The sequence below is a fragment of the Nannospalax galili genome, unplaced genomic scaffold, assembly GCF_000622305.1.
Source record: "Nannospalax galili isolate Female #2095 unplaced genomic scaffold, S.galili_v1.0 scaffold318, whole genome shotgun sequence".
Lineage (NCBI taxonomy): Eukaryota > Metazoa > Chordata > Mammalia > Rodentia > Spalacidae > Nannospalax > Nannospalax galili.
Genome location: NW_008341889.1, coordinates 176,802 through 186,609, shown reverse-complemented (window position 1 = coordinate 186,609; position 9,808 = coordinate 176,802).

The following is a 9,808-nucleotide window of genomic DNA, read 5'->3' as shown; positions in this document are numbered from 1 at the left end:
GCCAGTTTTCCTTAAGGGCGTAATGCTGGATAGTTTGACTAGGCTCCAGCAGATGAGCCAACACATTTTGACTAGACTCGATAGGCTATATATATATATACACATATATATAGTTTCTGACAAAGCCTATAAATGCAAGCTGTCTAGGAGATTGAACTTTCTTTGTTCCAGATCTGTGGTTCTTTTGTGTAGGTGTATGGTGTTTATGTATGTTAAGATGGTGTAAATAAGCCTTTTACTGTTGTGTTAAGGCATCAACATTCATCTATTAATGCTAGTCATGATTTCTGTAAAATGAGTCTTTTTACATCAGGCTGTGAAAATTATATAATGATGCTCTAAAAGATCCTATTATCATATTAATCAAAATGATTGAGGGAAATGGTAAAGAGCTTTATGTATTTATTAAAAAAAGAAAATGTGTTAGAAGTCCTTGATTCTTACTGTCTCTTCTTTAAATATATTGTTTTATCATCCTCAGTTTTTCCTTAGAAAACATATTACAGAATTATGTGTTAAAACTTAAATGCTGGAAAATTTTAACATAATTTAAATGGAGGTAGAGGAGATCCAGATAGCCTTGTATTGATTAACAAACCCTTAGTCCAGAAGAGAAAAGTTCTCATCTAAGAATACAGTAAAATTTTATTTTACCTGACAACCAGATTGAAAGCCTTTCCAAAAACAATTCAGAAATTATTTCTTACAAATCAAGAGACAAAAATGTCAATGGAATGCTAAAAGTTCAGTCTATATGGAAAATAATCTCTTCCTGTTGTGTATAGGGACAGATGCTTTCTTATCATGAGCTACAGAAATTTATCTCAAAATATGCACAGAAACAAATACAAACTGCCCTGAAATCTTGGTAAAGAAAATAAGCTAAGAGAGGTAGAAAAAAAAAAAATCTTTGAGAGTTATAGGATTCAAATTCCTCTGTGGCAAGTTGAAAAGGCTGGTGTACTTGTGGTGTGCTTTCTGAAGAGCAGGAGAAAAGCACCATCAACTCAAAGTTTAAAAAAATTACATTCATTTCTGGATGTACCTTTAGATATTTCATAGCATCATTCTGCAAAGTATCGTCTACGGTAGACTATTAAAGAAACCTAAGATGTATAATTAACATTCAACTATTGTCAGGTTTTGGAAAATTCCTCCTCTCAGTTCTACATCTAATTTTAGGAAGCAAGAAGTTTCAGTCTGGTTTCATACAGATGCAAAGTGTTGGTCAGGTGATAGAGACTGACAGGTTCCTAAGGTTCTAATTCTATATCTACCACTCATTTATTATGTATCTGAAGGATACATACAATCAGTGGATTGTAGCATCATTAGAAAGATTTTGGAGGAGTGGTGAGTTGGTTCAGCAAGTAAAGAGCTGTCACATAAATGTGATGAGCGGTATTTAGATCCCCAGCAGCTAAGCAAGATAAGTTAGCTAGCTCAACTAGCCTAATCTTCAATGTCTGGGTTCAGGTGCTTTATTTACCTGATATCAAAATATCAGGTGAATAGTGGTCAAGAAAGGTACCTGATATCGACCATTGACCCCCATATGTACCCATACACAATGTATGCCCCCATTGAGAGAGAGAGAGAGAGAGAGAGAGAGAGAAGATGACTCAGTGGTTAAGAGCACTGTCAGCTTTTGAGGAACTTGATTTGGTTCCCAGTACCCATAACAACTGTCAATAGCTCCATTTCTATGGGATCCAGTACCCTCTTCTGGCTTCTAAAGTCATATAACACGGGTACATTCACATGCTTGAAGGCCAAACATACATACACATAAAGGAAAAATAAATGAATAAATGTTTAAAAAAGATTTCAATGACAATTGAAGTCAAAGCATAACTACCCTTCATTGGTCTGGAAAGAAATTGAAAAATTCTAGCCCTACAGAATTCAGGAACCATCACTATCAAACAGGAAATATAAAATACAGAGAAACAAGTTACCTAGTAAGACCTATAACCTCCTCAGAGTCACAGTCACTTCCAAAGGAAGGTCTTGAGCCAGGATTGTTAGGCACACATTTAATCTCAGCACCAGGTAGGCAGAGGCATGCAGAAGAGATTGAGGTCACTATGGTCTCCAGACAAGCTAGGGCTACAGGGACACCCTGTCCAAAAGAAGAAAAAAAAAGGGGGGGGGCTCTAAAGAAAAGAGAGAAGGGTGAAATTTACCACAGGCCCCATTTCCTTCCACATTTTAATTTCTTTCCTATGCCTTCCATACCGCAAAATAAATGGAAGTCAGCTGGTAAAGAAATTTAGACAATTTAATATATCCAGTAATCTTTTTATGACTCATAGTCCAGGAACAAATGGTAGAAAATATCCAGAAAAGTACCTTGCACCCTAAATTTTTCATAATAAATCAATTCAAATAGAATTTTAATTGAAAGAATTTGGTGAGTGCTATTTCTGATCTTTTTATCTCTACCGCCTGAGAAAATGATGCACATTGTCTAAATCCTTTGTGCTGAACTTGAAAAGAAGGTCTGAACCATAGAATTGAAGGTGCAACATTTTACTTTTCTGTTTTTTTTTTGTTTTGTTTTGAGTACATAACCATATATTTGACTGATGTGTCAAAATACATTCAAGAAATACCAATCACCAGCTTCTTCCCTTAGGAAGAAACTTATAGTCTTAATCTTCTAAACCATTTATCTCACCAAAGGCTGCATTAAAATAGGGTGACAAAAGGTGGTCATCCTGCGACCACTGCATCTAATTTTTTAGACAAACAGCGACAGGTCACTTCCAGAGCCCTCTGTTCTGAGTTAGAACTCACAGAACTATCCCTTTCCATTCATGAACAAACAAGTTAAAACTCTCAGGTTATAACAGGAAACTCAAAACTGTTTCTGAGTCTTTAAAGTGATGAGTGTCCAGATTTCCTATTCTCAGTCAGAACCCAAGGTCCAATGTCCTTTTGAAACCTGAAATATTAGTTATTTAACATGTTTTGTGCATGGCAGATCTGAGACTTTTTGAGGGAAGTCCTATATCCTGCCTCCTAGAGCAGGTCCAGTGACACAATTATTCCCAGTTACAGTTTCCCAGGGTTTCTACCTGCCAGGATTAAGTCATTCACATATTAGAGGGGTATTCATTTCAGTTCTGTACCTGGGAAACAGGCCAGGTCACTGCTAGGGCTTCTCCAAATATCACGGGGGAGTTTTTAAACCCTTGTGGCAATCAATCCAGGCTATTTATTTATTTATTTGTTTATTTATATATTTATTTATTTTGACTACTAGCATAATCCTCCCATTAAAAGCAAATAATGACTGTGTTGCAGGTGCCAAGTAGTTGCAGAAAAAAAGCATCCTTTTTGTCCAAAACAGGTAAACATTGGACTTAAGGGGTCTGAGACCTAGGTGGGGTGTACTGCTTAGGGTAATTGGATGGTTGATGGTTATAGCCTGGTTAATGGCTTATAGGTCTTGGACAAGTCAGTAGTCAATGGTGCCTGGTTTCTTCATGCATAACATGAGAGTATTCTAGGAAGACTGGCATTTTCAAAACAGCCAAAATTCCAACAGTCTCTGCAGATGAGTCTGGATTCCAATCTTGGTTTCTTGACATAAGGGGCATTGCTGGATCATTATTGGGCTGCCCCAGGCAGCAGTTGGACTCCCACAGGTGAATGATTAAGGGCTAACCCAGATAGGTTCATTTCAGTCCAGATACCAGGAAAACAGAAACTCCAAGTTTCCAGGGCAGAGTCTGTGTTTGTGGTGGGTCAGGAAATAATTCTCCATTCTTCCTCTCCTGACAGGATGAGAGGAGCTTCTGAGGATCTCTGCAGTTCAGGGTAGAAAGCGTCATCCATAGAAAAGGTAACCATTGCTATAAGTTGTTATAAGAGGTCTCTTTCCAACAAGGGTACTGGACATGGCATATTATTATTATATTATAAAAATGTAATTGTTATATTATTGTAAAAAGAAATATTTATTTACTGTCCTCTCAAGATGTAGTTCAGAGATTTACAAAGGGACACCTGATTAGATTCCTGGTACTTTGCATTATTGCTGTTTTCTGTGAAATGGGGCCCACTGGTTAGATAACAAGTGAGTATTCAGTGCTAGTGTCAATCATAAAGTCCATTAAGTAGTTGCTGACTTTTATTTTGATCATTGGCTCATGGGGGCCTAGTGTAAAGGAGCCTCGTCTGTCTCATTTTGAGCTGATACTGGCCCGTCTGATAAAGTCTGTAATGGAAAGTTCAGCCTGACATGGAATGTGATAGTGTCCATTCCATTCTCCTCTGTTTTTTGGGGGGAGTTGATTGTTCCAGTGTCCAGTTTCTTCACAGTAGGCACATTTGTCCCTTTGCAGTGTATCATAGGGCCTGGGCTCCTGTCTGGTCTCATCTGGGTCTTGGAGGGGCCAGAGCTACCACCAGGAGGATGGCTTTCTGTTTCATTCCCATGTCGTCCTCTTTCAGCCTGCTCCTGTTTTACAATCACTCTATTGGCAATGTCCCCCCAGGCTCTATAGCCTGCTCCACCAGGTTTCATGCATTCTGTCATATATTTTAAGTCCTATCAAATAATCTTTGTATCCTCAGATGTTCCTTGGTGTGAATTTGTCCACTGGAGCCTGATCAGTCTATCTAGCATCATTCCCTTGAAGAACAGCAGTTTCTCACCCAGCAGTGGTCAGCTGCCAAAACTTCCTTGGCTCCCTCTTTTAGCTTTTTTATTAGAGCCTGTTGATTCCTTTCCAGGTTTACTCTACACCTTCTGAATTGGAGTTCCAGTGTGGATCTTTCTCTGGGAGCACATTTCTGACCCATGCTTTGGCATTTTGTTCCCTTGGTAAGCCCTGAGGCATTACCCAGTTGTGAGCCTCAGTCATAACTTGTCACCATTCCCCCATATTTAAAAAGGTCAAGAGAGGCTGGTGCCTAGCCCCTCTGGTTAGAAGATGCATTTGACCAATAGACACTATTAAGTTGACCATGGCTTGTGGTTTCTCAGAGTATGAAGGGGTGTGATATTTCCAATGAAGCTTGAAGAATGGGTGATAGAAAACAGTCTTTCCTCCATCTTTATTTGCAGCCTGCATCATATGCTGGGTCCTCTTAGTCTCCAGAAGGCCATTTGTAGTATGGGCGTGTATCTCTGGGACTAGCAGAGGTGCTTCCCTGTTTATTCCGATTTTTCAGACCACAAGAGAGGCATCAGTAGTGCATCGTGATGTTACAGAAGGAAATTTCTTCCCCTGGCAGGGAAATGACATCCTTGCCTACTGGGAGCATAGGGATGATGGTCAGCTGGCATACAAAGGTGAGACTTCTACCCTTTGCTGGGAGGCATAAAGAGGATCAAAATGGCTACCCTAGATCACCCTCGATAATTTGGAGATTTTTGGTGGAACCCTCGTTTCAGGTAAAAGTCTTGGCCAGGAGAATCTTACTCTGAACCTATCTGTCAGCATAGAATTGAATCTATCAGGGTGAAATAATGCTATTTTCAGTCTGGTGTTGATGTGCAGAAACTGATCAGGGTATCTCAGCTCCCCAGTTGTCATCTGATACACTTCCTTAAATTTGGCACTATTCAAAGTTCCTTCTGGGAGCATTTCAACACCCAAAGTTGGCTATTCTATTTCATAGAAAGTCCTTAGATATTCTGACATTACTTTAGTACTGTAATCTCTTGAAAACCCTGGTGGAATTTTTGAACATAAAATTTAAGATAGTGAACTGTGACTCTCCCACTGTGTGAATGTGACCCTCCCATGTGTGCCTCTCATCATCTGTGTCACACAGAACAAAGTCAAGGCCTTCAGAGAAGGTACTGCTTTGACCAGAAATCGTGTCTCCCAAATCTGGCTGCCTCACTTGGCATAGAGAAAATTCAAAGCCTGTAGCTTTGCAGCCATGGCAACACACACACACACACACACACACACACACACACACACACACACGCACACGCACACTTACACACACAGCATTCACACTCTTTTATGCCAGAATCCACATAGTACTTCCCCATGAGGTTGTAGTGACTGAAGCACTTGGAAACTACCAGTGTTTTGTCTGCATAAATTCTTTAAACCTACAGACATGGGATAGTGGGCAAGAAACTCTAACCCAAACTTAGGAACTTCTGGCAACTGATTCCTGCTGAGAGGTAAAGATAGAGTCTATTTCAAGGATGGGACTCTTGGTAGATTAACCAGGCACCAGTAGATGGACCCACACTGAAGGACATTTGGGGACACAAATTAGAATCTGTAGGCCTTATTGTATTTATATAATAGAATACATGAAATTGTACAGGGAGGGATCAAGGGAGGTAGGATAGGGGAAGGAACCTAGATACCATCAAATTATAACGTATGAAAATAAAAAAAAATAAAAAGCAGAAAACGAAACAGCAACTATAACAAAACCCCTGGAAAAAAATATAGAATAGACTTCAAGATGTAAAAAAAGAAAAGAATCTAGAAACTACCAGGAGGCGATCAGTATTGCTTTCTACTTTAGACAGTGAGCCATTTATTGGTCACAATGGGGTGTCTTCCATGTCCAGGAAATTTGTTCACAGTCTGTTTCTGGCCTACTGGCAATACCCTATCTGATAATGTGGACCACAAGCTGCATAATTTAAAACCCAAAGAGAACAGCTGGCTTGCCTTCTAAGCATCCACTGGCCACCTGTCCACTTTCAGCCATATGTCACAGTGATAGTGGCCTTTGTGGGTGCTTTAGGATTTCCTGGCCAATGTACTAGAATGTTATGAGAAACTGAGCCATGGGACCAGACACACAGAGAAGGTACAGAGAGCTTCAAGTGGAGAAATTGAGAAAGTTTGTTCATGCTGAAAAACTCATGACTTTCTTCCTCCAAACTCAAGCCCTGAATTTAGTATCTTTCAATTTTTTTATAGGTCTCACTGTGTTATGCTCTAACTGTTGCAACATTGGACATGGTGGTATTAGAAATCAGAAGGCTGAGTAGTTGGTTTCATTTCCATTTTGAAATTACTTCATTGCTTTCTCTTGGGGCAGACTGACCTCAGTTCCTATATTTTGTGTCCCTGGCAATTCAATGCAGAAAACAGGCTAGAAAAGAAAGTAAAGCAGTAGTATTTATGACCTAATTCCATTAAAGACCTAGCCCATATGTAACTACAAGATCATACCCTCATCGTGTCTACCTCATGTACAACCAATAGTGACTGCATTGTTTTCTAAACTTATTATTTTTCCTTTGGCTCCATCCTCCCTTCTACTAGATATATGATTTATCTATGACATCCTTTTCACTTTTTTCTCTTTATTAAAACTCTTCAAATTACCATCTAGTAGGGAAAATAATTGCACCTTCTTTTACCTTATAAATCCCTTCATTTCTTCCTCCCCTCCTTGACTAGCCTTCAACCATATTTTCATACATATTTTAAATTTTTATTTTGTTTTTTTTTTTAAATATTTTACTTATCATTCTTATTTTATGAGTGTATTTCCTGTCTGTGTGTGAGTGCATCCATACCATGCAATGCCGGCAGAGGTCAGAAGAAGGTGTCAGAGTCCATGGAACTAGAGTTATGGATGGTTGTTTGCCACCATGTGGGTGCTGGGAATCAAACCCAGGTCCTCTGCAAGAGCAGTCAGTTTTCGTAACTACTGAGCCATCTCTCCAGCCCCTTAAAAAATTTTTAAACATGAGTTTTTGCCTGTCTATATGTAAGTGCACTCATATGTGCAATACCTACAGAGTTCAGAAGAGGGCATCAAATCCCCTGGAACTGGAGCTACAGATGGTTGTTAGCCACAGTGTAGTGCAGGGAACTGATTCAGGTCTTCTATAAGATTAACTAGTGCTCTTAACTACTGAGCCATCTCTGTAGTATATTTTGTATATTTTTTCCAGTTTTTTCTGTTTGCAATTTCCACATAGAATTTAATATTTCATATTTTGTGTTCAATAGTGTAATATGCTGACCAGGCCAAAATTTGTTAACATATTCTTCTTTTACCTGACCCTAATTAGCAAGCTGGATTTTGCAATAAGTCATTACATATGCAGTGGAACAGGAAAGAGAGAATAGAAATGTGGAAATCTAGCAGTCTCTGATAACTTGACTCTTTCTCTGATGTACCTTCAAGGCAGAACACATAATGGAGACCACATGTCACTATTCGGCATACCCTAGTGAAATAGGATATTGAAGCAATATCCTGATCTGAAAAATCAGAACTAGAAAAATAACAGCCAGAACTTTCAGTCATTCCAGAATGACAGAAGATTCCTCTCCTTTAATCTATACATGAAAGAGCTAATCTGAAAAAGAAAACGATAATTTTTCTAGTGTTCTGTTTTCCATTCCTTGCCTTACAAAGGAGAATAACTTTGAAAAAAGGAATTGACTTTTCATTTTTACTTCTGATATCTTCAAACATTCTGTCTACAAAATCAGTCTCTTATAATTGGCTTCTTGGAACAAATATTATATTTTATGGGATGGAAAGCTGCTTGATTATCAAATTATCCTTTAACTAGTGCTTAGAACAATGTTCAGTATTGTTACACTTTTCTTTCACTAACTGGTAAAGAGATTTCCATCCAGATAGTATTTCTTCGTTTGACTTCCTTTAGTAAGACATAGAATTGCTATGTCCCCAAATATTTCTGTGTAATACCAGAATTTTCTTGTACATTACATGGAAAAACATATATAGATTATTCTACTGTATTTATTTTAAGATGTTTTGTTGTGCCAGTAAGATGGGTTAGGAGGTATAGACCCTTCCTTCTAAGCCTAATGACTTGTGTTTGATGCCTGGAACACACATACTTAGAAGGAGAGAACTGACTCCTACAAGTTGTCCTCTGAGCTCCATGCTCAGGTTTTGGCAAGCACATACCTGCTCCACACATACAAATTAAATGTGATAATACTTTAAAATATAGCTTACCTTCTCTTAATAATGCTTATGATTACTCAAACAGTAAATATTTAAATTAAATAAAATAACATAGCAATAGTTAAATGGATAAAAGGATGGAAAAAAAAAACAAAGGGAAGATTAAACTGCAGCATAAATTTGTAAGTAAAGTTTCTGAGGAAACAAATTATCACAAATTCCAGGCTGGATCTGCAGGAGGATCTGAAATTCTCAACTTGGACTTCTACATTAGAGCCAGCCATTAACTACTCATCATTTTTCTGTTTCAGAAAACCAGAGGACATCTATTTCTCCTCATTATGCCTGCCTCCAGTTTGCTAGAAAAGCATATTTGCTATACAAACTTTCCAGAAAATACACAATCTTAGAGAAGATTTAGAAGCTTGGCTTAGCTTCATACAGTTCTCTGTGTACCAAAGAAATATTCAAGACAAACTCACAAAAATAAATATTGACATTTAGATGATTATTCATGTACTCACTTAAGCCATCTAATGTATCTGCATCAATGTAGTAAAAACTGAATTATGTGAATGCAAATATACATTGAATTATACTAAAGACTTTTTTGGGGAGTGCTTTAGTTCCACCCCTGTTCCCAAGATGGCATGTTTTAAAATGCATGTTTAATGTCATTAACTACTACTTTGAATACATAAAAATTGATATTCAAAGAGAAATCCTTATATCTTGTTCACTCCAAACCATTTTATCAGTTTTTATTGTTACTGAGATGTAATTTACCCTTTCCAGATAGTCAGTTGTACAATTCAGCAGTCATTAGTATATTCACAAACCATTACCACCACTACTCATACTATTTTTATTGTTTATGAAGAAGGTCATATTGTACTTATCAGTGATTCAC